Below are 15965 nucleotides of genomic sequence, written 5' to 3'. Positions count from 1 at the left end.
CTAGAACGGCAGTCTCTACAAATTGTAGACAACCTTTCGCTTCCTGTATATTATGGCTGCTACCTACATAACTTTAAAAATATTCTAGTCAGCTTCGGCAAAAGCTTTCTTTAAATCTGAAAATTCTATTAAAAACTTAAATATGTACTCATACACAAAGCGAACAGAGTAGAATAGTTTTCAATGTATAACTTATACAGCCAACCGGTTGCATAAGTTTACTGTAAAAACCTTACCAGGTTTCAGTACCACTAAGTAAAGTCACCTGTAATATTTTAAATATTTTATAAAATAAACATCTAAATTACTTAAACTTTACAATGTTAAAATGGAGCACATGAAAATGGAATAGAACTGGTACTTACGTAAATGCCATGATGTTAAAATTGTAAACATATGTAATGAGCTAGGGAGCTCAACTCAAACAGTAGAAAATGTGGAATAAAGTCCCCCATGCAAAGAGTGAAAAGTGTTACTTAGGTATAGCTTCTTACAATTGTAGACACTGGACTGAACGTTTGGCAACTAGTTACGATGCTAGATAAACATGGAGTAGAGAGGGCCACTTACTGAGAGCTAGAGTGTGTTAAACGCTGTTCTGTTTAAAATACGCTATTGTTACAGTAATTCATCAGTATGACACGTATTCATATATTTTAAACGAAGTAGCGTGAATGAAAGGACGTATAAAAATACAATAAGACTTAAATAATTTTTATAAAAGTGACTAGGACAATATGTAGGATAAAATGAATAACATGGGTAATTGAAAATATGGGCTGAGAATAAAGTACGTACTGCAACAAGATTTTATCAAGATGTTGCAGGAAGCAAAAAGAGGGAAATAGCCTTTATACAAAATCTGCAAACAGATTGTAGTATACAGTGCCGTATAGTGTGCAATTAGTAAGGAAACACAGAGTTTCCGAAATATAAGTGAACGGAAACATGAACCGAAGCATCATATAGTTCAGAGCAATGGTTTAAAAACGATAAAGAAGCGTTTGTTTCTTAACTGCAGTTTTTCGTTTAAAATGCAGTTGTAACTGACCATATGTCTAAAGAGCTCAAGCAATAAGTTGTACTTGTGCAGCGATTTTTATTCTTTACATGGAGGACTTTATTCCATATCTTCTATTGTTTGACTTGAGCCTATTAGCTCTTCATGTACGTTTACAATTTTAATGTCATGTCATTTTCCTAAGTACTAGTTTTATTCCATTTCCATGTACTCAGTTTTAATGTTGTAAAGTATTAAGTATTTTAGACGTATATGTTTGAAAAATTATAAGTGACTTTGCTTTTTAAGAAGCTACCCTTAGTAGTTTTAAACCTGATCACGGTTTTTACAATAAACTTACGCAACCGGTTGGCTGTATACATCATACTTTTAAAATTTATTTACGTTTGCTGCTTTCAGAAATGTTTAAATCTGAGAATAGGACTCCGTAATTTTCAGTGTGGAGTGAGGCTGAATAAAACATGTATGTATTACAATTTCAATAATTTTAGAGTTGTTTGCTCTGATAGCATGGTACTGCCTCTATGGTTGACTCTCTGCTGAAGTGAATTGGTTTTCTTGTTCTCATATATCGACGGAAATATCACTTACCTATTCTGAGGCAGTATACCATACTTACTTGCTTTTGTATTAAAGATGTGCTGTGTTCCACTTGCATTAGTATTATTATTATTATGATTCATTTAAATAATAAGTAAGAAAATATGTAAATGGACACCAGCATTGGATGATAGCCTCCATTATATGCTCCGAAGATTTAGAATTTTCCTCTATTTCACTGATTACAAGTAATAAAAACAACAAAAGCCTCACAGTTTAGAATTTCTAGAAACTGCTGAAGTGGACCTCTAAAATGTTATTCCTCTTTTAAAAATTTTGAAGTGAATCGTAACTTGCCTGTTATCGACGGAACGCACTTACTTGCAATTATTTTCAACATTTTTGAAAAATGGAAGTGGGACGATATAGAAGGATTTGTAATGTGAACAGGATCTGAAACTGGCGGACCAGTGTAAATATTTGGAAAGTTGATGATGTAGACTAAGAGGCAAATATTTTAGAAGATTAATTTCCGGTTTACCTCAAAGGGAAACAACAAATTAAGTTTATGTGAATATTAAATGGTCGGGAAATACAAGCTTATGATCCAATAGGGTGGCAGAACCTTAGCCTACTGATTCCACGAAAGATAATACTCGCACGTACGATGAGGTTCATCAAGCAACTGCCTGGCACATCTTGTGGCAGTCTTAAGATAGTAATGGAGATGAAGAAATTTCAGTCACATTGCCACAATAACGGGTATTGACCATAGATTATAACTGCTCCGATCAAATCACATAACGTTAGCTCTGGAGAAAAAATGTGGTTGCTATTACACCTTGACGCAAAGTTTTGTAAATGTCTCTGCCAGCTCGCTAGTCACGTACTCGGACTTTTAGCAACTAAAATCATTTACTGACTTGGTGGCTACATATTAAAAACAATCAGACGTTTTAATACGGTCCTCACTTGTACTGGGAACCTTACAAATTTAAATACCATTCTTCTACAAAACACGCAAAAAAGTCCAGCCACTGGTTCCCTTCCTTTTCCAAGTCTAGCTGAAGCACGTCAATTATTATTGCTCTCATAAGGACAGTGTTGCATCTCGTAGTGTCTTTAACTTCGTTTTTTCTCTCGCAGTAGATGTGGCTCTTATTATCTCTCCACTGGCTATTTTTTCTTTCTTCAGTCACTTTTTTTTTTAACTTCATACTCTGACTGCACTACCTAACAAAATGGAGAACCGTTGGAATGCATGCTCTCGCGGCGACTTCCATTAACAAATTATTTTCGAGCGTCAAGCCGCGTGTAGAGGTTAACTGGCCAAGTGCCTTCGGCACAGATCTCCACTGCCGTTGTCAAGTAGTCCACTGTCGTGGTAATGGCGCTGCAGTGCTTATGTAGCCACGCCGCCGTCACTGGTGTCCAGTTCCACACCGTACGCGTCAGTGTTTTCATGGGGCGACGGCCGCGACCGCTTTTACTCCCCAAACACAGAATACCAGGCCGTACTCAGCTGCAATCCGCCGTCTTCATTAAGGGTGTTGTCCGATATTTTGATCTGTATTGCCTCATTTACTACGCTATTCCAGAAGCCGTTGGTCCGTTTAGTAACAGAAGTAGCGTCGAGTGCAATTCGGTGTCTGTTTCCCAGTGCACGGTTCGCTACAGCTGATTTTTCGGAATAGCCTAGGCGGGAACACATTCCATGTTCTATGCGGCGCTGTCAAATCGTGCAGACAGTCTGACTGACACACGGCTACCCACACACACGAGGCATTTTGCATTTTATGGGTGTTCTGAGTCCTAAATTGCCTTCAGCCCCGGATTATTAGCCTGTGACGATGGCCCGCCAATATTATCCACAAGAATTTTAACCGGCACTCCCACTTCCCATGCTCAAACTCCGGAAAACTCCCCTTTATAAGTGAATGCGACACTGGTCTCTGACAATGTTAGAGCAATTGGGGACACCGAAACATCCTGATGAAGATCCCAGCAGAGGGATCGAAACGTCGATTTTTTAGAAGGAAATTTGACGCCGCCTAACAACACAGAAGATTTTAGCTTTAATGACAACGGCCACGAAAGCCTGCAGACTTAAGTAAGCACAATCTTCTTCGTGTCTTCTTCGGAGATCTCCTGCTTTAGCGGCTTGAATGATACTGCTTGCGGAATTTGTCTGTTTTTATAATCGTTTTCCTTGAAAACTTTACTTAAGTGGCTCAGCTCCCTCGGCAGGTTTTCGGCGTCTGTGACGGTTTCAGCTCGACGTAATAAGGTCCTCACAACAGACCATTTCTGTGGTGGGTGGTGGTAGCTGGTGGCGTGCGGGTATCGATCCGTGTGAGCGGGCTTGTGGTAAACGCTGTGGTCCAATCAACCATCGAATTACGGCGGAGAAGGTTCGAGGAACGGCAAGGAACCGACCTTCTCTATTTCCAACGTGAACTTTCTGTGATAGTGTATGTTGTTGATGTGTTGCAGGAACTCTTCTAGCATTTCAAGTCCATGAGGCCATATGACGGAGTGTCGTCGACGCAGCGATAAAAACAACAAGGCTTTGCAGGACCCGTGTCCAAAGCTATGTCCTCAAAATGTTCCATAAAGAGGTTGGCTAAAACTGGAGCTAATAGGTTCTCCATCGCGACGCCGTCAATGTGGTTGAAATATTGTTGTTGTTGTTGTTGTGGTCCTCAGTCCTGAGACTGGTTTGATGCAGCTCTCCATGCTACTCTATCCTGTGCAAGCTTCTTCATCTCCCAGTACCTACTGCAACCTACATCCTCCTGAATCTGCTTAGTGTATTTATCTCTTGGTCTCCCTCTACGATTTTTACCCTCCACGCTGCCCTCCAATGCTAAATTTGTGATCCCTTCATGCCTCAAAACATGTCCTACCAACCGATCCCTTCTTCTAATCAAGTTGTGCCACAAACTTCTCTTCTCCCCAATCCTACTTAATACCTCCTCATTAGTTACGTGTTCTACCCACCTTATCTTCAGCATTCTTCTGTAGCACCACATTTCGAAAGCTTCTATTCTCTTCCTGTCCAAACTGGTTATCGTCCATGTTTCACTTCCATACATGGCTACACTCCATACAAATACTTTCAGAAACGACTTCCTGACACTTAAATCTATACTAGATGTTAACAAATTTCTCTTCTTCAGAAACGATTTCCTTGCCATTGCCAGTCTACATTTTATATCCTCTCTACTTCGACCATCATCAGTTATTTTACTCCCCAAATAGCAAAACTCCTTTACTACTTTAAGTGTCTCATTTCCTAATCTAATCCCCTCAGCATCACCCGATTTAATTTGATTACATTCCATTATCCTCGTTTTGCTTTTGTTGAAGTTCATCTTATATCCTCCTTTCATGACACTGTCCATTCCGTTCAACTGCTCTTCCAAGTCCTTTGCTGTCTGTGACAGAATTACAATGTCATCGGCGAACCTCAAAGTTTTTACTTCTTCTCCATGAATTTTAATACCTACTCCGAATTTTTCGTTTCCTTTACTGCTTGCTCAATATACAGATTGAATAACATCGGGGAGAGGCTACAACCCTGTCTCACTCCTTTCCCAACCACTGCTTCCCTTTCATGCCCCTCGACTCTTATAACTGCCATCTGGTTTCTGTACAAATTGTAAATAGCCTTTCGCTCCTTGTATTTTACCCCTGCCACCTTCAGAATTTGAAAGAGAGTATTCCAGTTAACGTTGTCAAAAGCTTTCTCTAAGTCTACAAATGCTAGAAACGTAGGTTTGACTTTTCTTAATCTTTCTTCTAAGATAAGTCGTAAGGTTAATATTGCCTCACGTGTTCCAACATTTCTACGGAATCCAAACTGATCTTCCCCGAGGTCCGCTTCTACAAGTTTTTCCATTCGTCTGTAAAGAATTCGCGTTAGTATTTTGCAGCTGTGACTTATTAAACTGATAGTTCGGTAATTTTCACATCTGTCAACACCTGCTTTCTTTGGGATTAGAATTATTATATTCTTCTTGAAGTCTGTGGGTATTTCGCCTATCACATACATCTTGCTCACCAGATGGTAGCGTTTTGTCATGACTGGCTCTCCCAAGGCCATCAGTAGTTCTAATGGAATGTTGTCTACTCCCGGGGCCTTGTTTCGACTCAGGTCTTTCAGTGCTCTGACAAACACTTTACGCAGTATCTTATCTCCCATTTCATCTTCATCTACATCCTCTTCCATTTCCATAATATTGTCCTCAAGTACATCGCCCTTGTATAAACCCTCTATATAATCCTTCCACCTTTCTGCCTTCCCTTCTTTGCTTAGAACTGGGTTGCCATCTGAGCTCTTGATATTCATACAAGTGGTTCTCTTCTCTCCAAAGGTCTCTTTAATTTTCCTGTAGGCAGTATCTATCTTACCCCTAGTGAGACAAGCCTCTACATCCTTACATTTGTCCTCTAGCCATGCCTGCCTAGCCATTTTGCACTTACTGTCGATCTCATTTTTGAGACGTTTGTATTCCTTTTTGCCTGCTTCATTTACTGCATTTTTATATTTTCTCCTTTCATCAATTAAATTCAATATTTCTTCTGTTACCCAAGGATTTCTATTAGCCCTCGTCTTTTTACCTACTTGATCCTTGCTGCCTTCACTACTTCATCCCTCAGAGCTACCCATTCTTCTTCTACTGTATTTCTTTCCCCCATTCCTGTCAATTGTTCCCTTATGCTCTCCCTGAAACTTTCTACAACCTCTGTTTCTTTCAGTTTATCCAGGTCCCATCTCCTTAAATTCCCACCTTATTTGCAGTTTCTTCAGTTTCAATTTGCAGTTCATAACCAATAGATTGTGGTCAGAATCCACATCTGCCCCTGGAAATGTCTTACAATTTAAAACCTGGTTCCTAAATCTCTGTCTTACCATTATATAATCTATCTGATACCTTTTAGTATCTCCGGGATTCTTCCTGTATACAACCTTCTTTAATGATTCTTGAACCAAGTGTTAGCTATGATTAAGTTATGCTCTGTGCAAAATTCTCAAGGCGGCTTCCTCTTTCATTTCTTACCCCCAATCCATATTCACCTACTATGTTTCCTTCTCTCCCTTTTCCTACTGACGAATTCCAGTCACCCATGACTTAAATTTTCGTCTCCTTTCACTACCTGAATAATTTCTTTTATCTCGTCATACATTTCATCAATTTCTTCATCATCTGCAGAGCTAGTTGGCATATAAACTTGTACTACTGTAGTAGGCATGGGCTTTGTGTCTATCTTGGCCACAATAATGCGTTCACTATGCTGTTTGTAGTAGCTAACCCACACTCCTATTTTTTTATTCATTATTAAACCTACTCCTGCATTACCCCTATTTGATTTTGTATTTATAACCCTGTAATCACCTGACCAAAAGTCTTGTTCCTCCTGCCACCGAACTTCACTAATTCCCACTATATCTAACTTTAATTTATCCATTTCCCTTTTTAAATTTTCTAACCTACCTGCCCGATTAAGGGATCTGACATTCCACGCTCCGATCCGTAGAACGCCAGTTTTCTTTCTCCTGATAACGACGTCCTCTTGAGTAGTCCCCGCCCGGAGATCCGAATGGGGGACTATTTTACCTCCGGAATATTTTACCCAAGAGGACGCCGTCATCATTTAATCATACAGTAAAACTGCATGTCCTCGGGAAAAATTACGGCTGTAGTTTCCCCTTGCTTTCAGCCGTTCGCAGTACCAGCACAGCAAGGCCGTTTTGGTTAATGTTACAAGGCCAGACCAGTCAATCATCCAGACTGTTGCCCCTGCAACTACTGAAAAGACTGCTGCCCCTCTTCAGGAACCACAAGTTTGTCTGGCCTCTCAACAGATACCCCTCCGTTGTGGTTGCACCTACGGTATGGCCATCTGTATCGCTGAGGCACGCAAGCCTCCCCACCAACGGCAAGGTCCAATACATAAAAAATACGATGGCATCAGGATATGGTTAAACAAACCCAAGATGATGTCATAAAAGACTCTGGGAAGCAAGTCTATAGAGTCTGTGTTGGAAACATTGGTGAATAGGGAAACCAGATCGAAACTAACCTGAAGAGGCCGAAAAAAAATCACCCAACCAGTACAAAAAAAGTTGGTTTATGATGGATTAGCTGAAACCGAACGGCCAATATAATGTACCATCATGTGATGTAACAAGGGTCACTGCTTCAGAAGAAATTATTTTTAGAAATAACGAAACCTAGGTCAAAGGCTAGTAAATGTTTGTTTTACTACTGCCTGGCTGATTTTTTTCAACCTCTTCAGATTTACACAGCCATGTTAAAGATTTTCAAAACTAACCATAATATCTCATTCACCAAAGCACACACGTTTAATTCGGTCGGTGAAGTCCGCCGTATTATTTGTATCGTACGCACAGTGTCCAACGTGCGTCGAGAAGAGGTTGGCCAAGTGCTTTGCAGGTCTGTATGTCGTCGATACGATGGTGCTCCCTCTAGGCCTTAAAGATGTTCCTTCTTACGCCTATTTGGCAGATGAGTGTTTCAGGTGCTCCAGGGAGGAGGTTTCTAGTGACACTCTCTTTCACCGAGGATCCTTTGAGAAGCTCCGTAGTCTTGCTCACTATTCTGGATGTTGGGTTCCGAGGCAGTTCCTGGTACGTTTCTTCCTCCAGAATCAGTCGGACTTTCGCGCCATATTCGGCTCGTTCCATTATGGTGGCAGTATTGCCCTTCTCAGCTGGCAAGACGACGGCGAGACGACAGTTGCGGAGAAGACGGAGGCCATCGCATTCAGCTCTACTCATGTTTGGTGCTGGCAGCTTGGATTTAAAAAAAAAATGTATCTTGTTTCCCTGGAATTTATTCTGCAGTAGAGGACCGTCACTTACGTTACTTTCAGCAGGACGGTGCAACGTGCCACACTACAGCTACATTATTGTCTCTTGTGCATGGGATGTTTACATCAGAGAGGACAACAAGCAAAGGCATGTTGTAAGTAGGCTGTTTAGGTTTTTTTATTGGTAACGCCACCTCTGTATAAAAATCACTGGCTGTGCTGTGTGCAGTCTGTGGCTGCTTTGCATTGTTGTAATACTCGCCATTGTAGTGTTAGGCAGCTGGCTGTGAACAGCGCGTAGCGTTGCGCAGTTGGAGGTGAGCCGCCAGCAGTGGTGGATGTGGGGAAAGAGATGGCGGAGTTTTGTAATTTGTCATGAACTGCTATATATATTATGACTATTAAGGTAAATACAGTGTTTGTTCTCTATTAATATCTTTCATTTGCTAACTATCCCTATCAGTAGTTAGTGCCTTCCATAGTTTGAATCTTTTATTTAGCTGGCAGTAGTGGCGCTCGCTGTATTGCAGTAGTTAGAGTAACCAAGATTTTTGTGAGGTAAGCGATTTGTGAAACGCATAGGTTAATGTTAGTCAGGGCCATTCTTTCGTAGGGATTTTTTGAAAGTCAGATTGCGTTGCGCTAAAAATACGTATACTTGTTCAAAGGGGACGTTGCAATGTGATCACCGCGGTCAACAGACTTGTCCACTTGACTTTTACTTCTGGGACTGTTAACAGGTAGAGTATACGATACAAATCCACAAACAACTGAAAAACTCAGCACCAGGATCCAGGATGTCGTCAGCAACATCACAAGAAATGACATGGGTATATATGAATTTCCTCAATCGTGCTTACATGTGTACAGAAGTGGGTGGAGGATACTTTCAGTACGTGCCGTGAAGGTGAGTAATCATATTAGATACATTACATTTCCCTTTATGTTCATATGCTGATTTAACAGGCCAGTTTTACGTACCGCACCATACATTATTACACCACTCAAAGGTCTTTTGAATGTAACGCTGAAGAGGCGAAAAACTGGTACACCTGCCTAATATTGTGTAGGGCTCCTGCGAGCACGCAGAAATGCCACAACACGACGTGGTGTGGACTCGACTAGTGTCTGAAGCAGTGTTGGAGGGAACTGACACCATGAATCTTTCAGGGTTGTCCTAAATTCGATAACAGTGCGAGGGGGTGGAGATCTCTTCCGAACAGCACGTTGCAAGTCATCCTAGATATGCACAATAATGTTCATATCTGGGGAGTTTGGTGGTCAGCGGAAGTGTTTAAACTCAGAAGAGTGCGTGTGCAGTCGCTCTGTAGCAATTCTGAACGTATGGCATGTCGCGTTGACCTGCTGGAATTTCTCAAGTCCATCGGAATGCACAATGGACATGAATGGATGCATGTATCAGGGGTCCCATATCACTCCAACAGCACACGCACCACACCATTATAGAGTCTCCAACAGCTTGAACAGTCCCCTGCTGACACGCAGGGTCCATGGATTCGTGAGATTGTCTCCATTCCGGTACACGCCCATCCGCTCGATACAATTTGAAGCGAGACTCGTCCGACCACGCAACATGATTCCAGTCATCAACAGTCCAATGTCGGTGTTAACGGGCGCAGACAAGGCATAAAGCTCTGTGCCGTGCAGTCATCAAGGGTATACGAGTGGTTCTTCGGCTCCTAGGGCCCAAGTCGATGATGTTTCGCAGAATGGTTCGCACGCTGACACTTGTTGATGGCGCAGCATTGAAGTCTGCAGCGATTTGCGGAAGGGCTGCACTTCCGTCGTGTTGAACGATTCTCTTCAGTCGTCGTTGGCCCCGTTCTTGCAGGATCGTTTTCCGGCTGCAGTGATTTGACGTTTTACCGGATTCCTGATATTAACGGTGCACTCGTGAAATGGTCGTGCGGGAATATCCCCACTTCATCGCTACCTCGGAGATGCTGAGTCCCATTGCTCGTCCGCCGACTATAGTACCACGTCCAAAGTCACTTAAATCTTGATAAGCTGCCATTGTAGCAGCAGTAACCAAATTAACAACCGCGCGAGACACTTGTTGTGTTATATAGGCGTTGCCGACCACAGCGTCGTCCTCTGCCTGTTTTCATCTCTCTGTACTTGAATACACATGCTTATAACAGTATCTTTGGCACTGCAGTGTATTAAGTTCACATTCTTTCCCCCACTTTATCAATTATTTCAATAATATTCGAGAGTGGAAGTAGTATGAAAATTGTTCGATGAACCCTCTGCCAGGAACTTAAGTGCGAATTGCAGAGTAACCATGTAGATGTAGATGTAGATGAATGGCATTTAAACTAACTCGTACAGGCATTGAAAATTTCTTGCAGACCATTTAGACACTCTCAATAACAAGCTCTATCACTCTTAAGACTTTTCTTAGAGGAATCAGTCAAGCTGTTCCCGGTTTTCTAGAAGCTGATTGAGCAATTTTTACACCCAGTAGCGTTTATCCAATCGTAGAGAAAAGTTGTTGTCGGTTAATTTTGTTCTATTCTTTTTTTAATTATTATAGACATCTCAAATTTGAATGTTAAGCTGAAAAAAAGAACAACATGTTCTCCCGAGTATACTGTCTTTTTCCTTGCCTTCTTTGTATGCTAAATCTGATGATAACTACAAGTTAAATAATTGAAATCATGCACCGATAAGACACGACATACCGCCGACATTCTCGACGCATCACGTTTCTGTGGCGCCGGAAATACATGAGAAGTAATTTTTCATGGTGTTAAATTGACACCGACACAAATACCTTAAAGTCTTTTATATTTTTATCCACTGAGTGAAAATATAAACGCATCAACAGCCAGTAGACTCCACTATCCACCGATAAACATTTCTGATATCAGCGTTTATATGACATGGCGGAAAGCGACTATCCTTCGAAAATTTTTTGTAATACATATATAATATAGGAGTCTGAATCTCAAAGAGAATTGAAAGGTTTGTTCTCTAAAATCAGCGGCAGGTTGTAACCTACACTCTCCTTCCTTCTTCCATCTATTGTCCACATTAAACAATGCCCAGTTCAAGTAACTAATAAGAAAACTCTTATACGAAGATTTGAGAGGAGCGAAGATTACAATAAACTTTCAAGTTTACTTAGCTTGTCATGTTGGGATGGCTCCAGTTCTTCTTGTCTAAGGGTCTGATTCTTAAAGTTGAAAATCTAACATCAGGTCCTCATGGTTGGTTTGAACTAAATAAATTTGAAGAATTTGCAGAATATTTTTGCATAAACATGTTTTCCACCGATTTTCTCACATTTTAGTATATCTTACATTATTTTGATTTTTGACATTAACAAAGCCTAAATTACATTGTTCGCACCCAGTATTCAAAAATGTCTCCCATCACATCAGAGGCAAGCTTACGACTCCACACTCTGCGGAAATAAGTATACTCTAAAGGGTTTTTTCTTAACAAATGAATTCCTACTGGTTTTCGCTACATTATTAATTTCGATTATTATTTCATACATGAATCCAGAAATAAACATAATAAATAGTATAGGATTGCGTAATTAATAACAGAAATTTTAAGTATGTAAATATTCCATAATTTCAAAATTTCTAAAAAAATTTTAACTGTACATTCAGAACTAGTACTTATCGATTGAGACATCGAAACTAATATACTTTATAAAGTTATTCCTTTTCATAAATATAACATACTGAGTATAAAATTATATGAAAGTTTTCAGACAAGCAACAGAGATAATATTAAATTGTCCAACATTCTAGAAACAGTACTGGTATCGACAACTGCTGTGAAGGAGAAGCAGTGCTAGAGGAGGATGCCCCATTACAAAGTGGAGAATCAAACTGATACTTTTGGTATTCGTCAGACCTTCTTAACCAGCAAGGTCCTTAATGACTTTATATTTCACGCGACTGTGACTCCCATGCAAACCCTGCAGATTGGATTTCCTTGCCTGCGCATTGTCTGGACAGACTCTGCCAGGCGCAGATGTCATTTTGCTTGTAGAAAAAATCTATAAAAACGACATGTTATCTAATGTCATATGTTCTCAGTAAGGACATTTCTCTTTAGCACTGCAGCATAGTTCGCCGAGTGTGAATGCGTTTGCCGGCAGCCGTGCAGTGCCCCTCCCAGTCACGTCCGCACGTCGTAACCTCTGTGTCTGTCGCCGCCCACACCTGCGCAAGAACGCAAGGCACGTAGCAGGTTTCCCCAACCTCATCTGCTCCATTCCCGAGTAGTGCTTCCGGGGAGCAATATGTTCGTCGCTCCACAGATGGCCACCAGGTCTGAAATATCGAGAGGTCACCTTAACGCAAAGGGCACCACTTGAAATTCTCTAATATTTCTACTACGTCAGTGCTTGACAGTTAGCTGCTGAAATTACCCGACACCACAAATTTAACAGAACTGCTAAACTCTCTAGGATGTCTCCTTCGTCAAATAAGATCAGTTCGAAAACTTAATGTCAAATAATGCTATTATTTCTATGAAGCGGGCAAAACAACAAGGAGTTTGAATGAGAATGAAATGGGATTTTTTTTAAATATATGTTAGTAATACAAACAGTACTCTCTTTACTAATGCAAAAATTTCAGAAGATTATTGCACAAGACATGAGAATTATATCGATTGTAGGTGGCATAATTTACTGGTTGTTATCACCTAAATAAGAATAAATATGATTGCTCTTTTTAATCTCATTTTTTTCATTGTTTTTATCAAAAATCTATCACCTAATTTTATTGGGGGTATCAAAATTCATGACCTGATTTTACTGTGTGCCCATGTCGACAGAAAATGTTTGTTGATTGAATGGACATGGCACAGTTTCAGAGAATCGCCACCAGATGCCAATCCATGCGTCTCTTCACCCGTCGGTCTCTAGACAGCGTCCAACAAGTGTGAATCAGTGACTGCAGGCCAGCCTGAGCTTTGTCCACGGAGGTAACAAAAGAAGTCAGGGTGGAGATTTCGTCATAAGCTTGAAACCGATGTCCGTCATCTTAACTAGCTCAAAACATTAGGTTCACCGCATTCATACCCCTTATTTTACAGCGTTGACTCTTCTCTGTGACGTCACCCTTAAGCTTTCAAGAACAGAAAAACGTTCGAAATTGCCTTCCTAACACTATGTTATTCATGTAATCTCTATAATTTTTAGTATTTAAAACAGTTATTGCCCGCACACGGCAGAAATAATGGAAAAAAGCACTCGTAAACAGTAGTCTGCTAATGTTTTGGGCTACTTAAAATGTCGGCACGTCAGTTCTGCTCAGTGTAAGTCTCTGTTGCCACCTCCTTTCTTTTTTACCCAGATGGTTTTGTCGGCGTTTTAGGATTGACGTCGTTGGTATCGTAAGTTTAAAGATTAAGGATGTTCGTGCAAAGGTAAGAGTCCAGGTACACCCTGCTCTTCTGACGAAAGAATTCAGCAAACGTTTACGTAGAGTCCACGAAAGTCTACTCGCGGCCTAAGTAGTGAATCTGCAGTTCGTCATATGACTGTCTGGACAATGTTAAGGCGACGTTTGGTCTGTAAACCATACAGGAGACAGATTGTGCAATGTCTTCGGGTTGACGATGGAAGGAAACGAGTTGCCTTCAGTCCTGCTCTGGTTGAAGACGATAGTTTTTTGTCACGGCTATTTTTATTAGTGAGTATACTTTCCACGTTATCAAGGAAGTGAACTGACAGAAATTGGACATATGATTGATCTCATGTAACTGAGACTCTCCCAACGAAAGTGAAAGACTTTTGTGGAATTTCTGCCCGCCCCCTTTTTTTTAATACACTGACTGGAATTACCTATCTTTGAATGCAACAGATTTGACCTTCCCCACAACTTCACAGCAACAGGGATGCGGTGTCATCACACTTGCCCAGCGCTGTACGACAATTCTTCAACAATCTGCTGCCTCAACACTGGATATGGTACACAGGTCGCCGAGACACTCCCTCCTTTACCTCGAGGCACAGGTGAGCTGAAGAACGGAATAAGAACCACAGTGACTTCTGTCAAAGCAGATACGTTACATAAAGTTTATGACGAATTTGCCCATTGTCTAGATGTTGTCCGTGTTACCTGTGATGAACACAAAACATTTGCAATAACATGACTAAAACATCAAGATTTTGTAAGTATTTTGCAATTGGCCTCTGTTTTCTAATATGTCACCATCAATAGATATGATGTTCTTAAATGAGGTCACTCTTTTGGAGATGCTCCACGTTATGTATCTTCAGTGAACCACAAGGAAATTTTTTTTGTTTAGCTGTAAATATGTTGTGAGATACATAGTGCTTAGTTTGTAGTGTTTACTGGCAGCACAGATGGATTATTTTCATTTTTACATTTCTTACACATATAAAATTGTGATTTGGTACATACATTTCTGCTTTAATGCCCTCTATGCCACCGGCCGCTGTGGCCGAGCGCTTCTAAGCGCTTCAGTCCGGAACCGCGCTGATGCTACGGTCGCAAGTTCGAATACTGCCTCGGGCATGGATGTGTGTGATGTCCTTAGGTTAGTTACGTTCAAGTAGCTCTAAGTGTAGGAGACTGATGACCTCAGATGTTGAGTCCCACAGTGCTTGGAGCCATTTTGATCTCTCTATTCCCTATTTGCGCACACAGATCCTTCAGTAAGCACTAGATTAGCAACAGTATAAGTTTTCAGCCGTTTTTCATTTCGCTCATATAACAATACTTTCAGAAATACTTCGAAATAATTAAATTTATTCACACATTAACATAGTTCTCTTATTTGAAAAATTGTTACTATTTCAAGTCTCCATTTCATAATCTTTCTGATATGGTGACTAAGGGCAGCAACCGCAACCTCCACGACTGTTACGATGCGCGGATCAAAGTATGCTAGAATCGCACGCCCCTTAGCAGCTACGCAGGAACATCAAGTATAAACCCAGAACTCCAGGAGGCGCGCAAATAGCTACGGACTGCCAGGTAGCATGCCGGGCATGCACACATTAACATAGTTATCTTATTTGAAAAATTGTTACTATTTCAAGTCTCCATTTCATAATCTTTCTGATATGGTGACTAAGGGCAGCAACCGCAACCTCCACGACTTTTACGATGCGCGGATCAAAGTATGCTAGGATCGCACGCCCCTTAGCAGCTACGCAGGAACATCAAGTATAAACCCAGAACTCCAGGAGGCGCGCAAATAGCTACGGACTACCAGGTAGCATGCCGGGCATCAGAAAGAGGTCGCTGTGCTCAGCACAAACCGCATCTTCACCCGGTCATGAGTGACTAGGTGTCAGCACGTCTCTTCCTGAAGCGTGACTGTTTAAGGCAACCTACAGACCACTGCAGACAGTTCCCGTCATCTCGGAGTCCATCACTTAAGTCCTTGCTCACGTGCCAATGGAGAGGACCCTGCACGCCGAGAAGTTAGGCTTCTTAATAGGCAAAAATTCTGGAGTGCTGGTTTTTCCCGTTTTGGTTCCGGCTCCCGGGAGATATTTGGAGCCTATACCTCAGGAATATATTTATTTGGAACCCCTGAAGAG

Source organism: Schistocerca nitens, chromosome 6 (genome assembly GCF_023898315.1).
Source record: "Schistocerca nitens isolate TAMUIC-IGC-003100 chromosome 6, iqSchNite1.1, whole genome shotgun sequence".
Taxonomy (NCBI): domain Eukaryota; kingdom Metazoa; phylum Arthropoda; class Insecta; order Orthoptera; family Acrididae; genus Schistocerca; species Schistocerca nitens.
The sequence above is the reverse complement of the archived record's forward strand: the minus strand, read 5'-3'. Positions refer to the sequence as shown.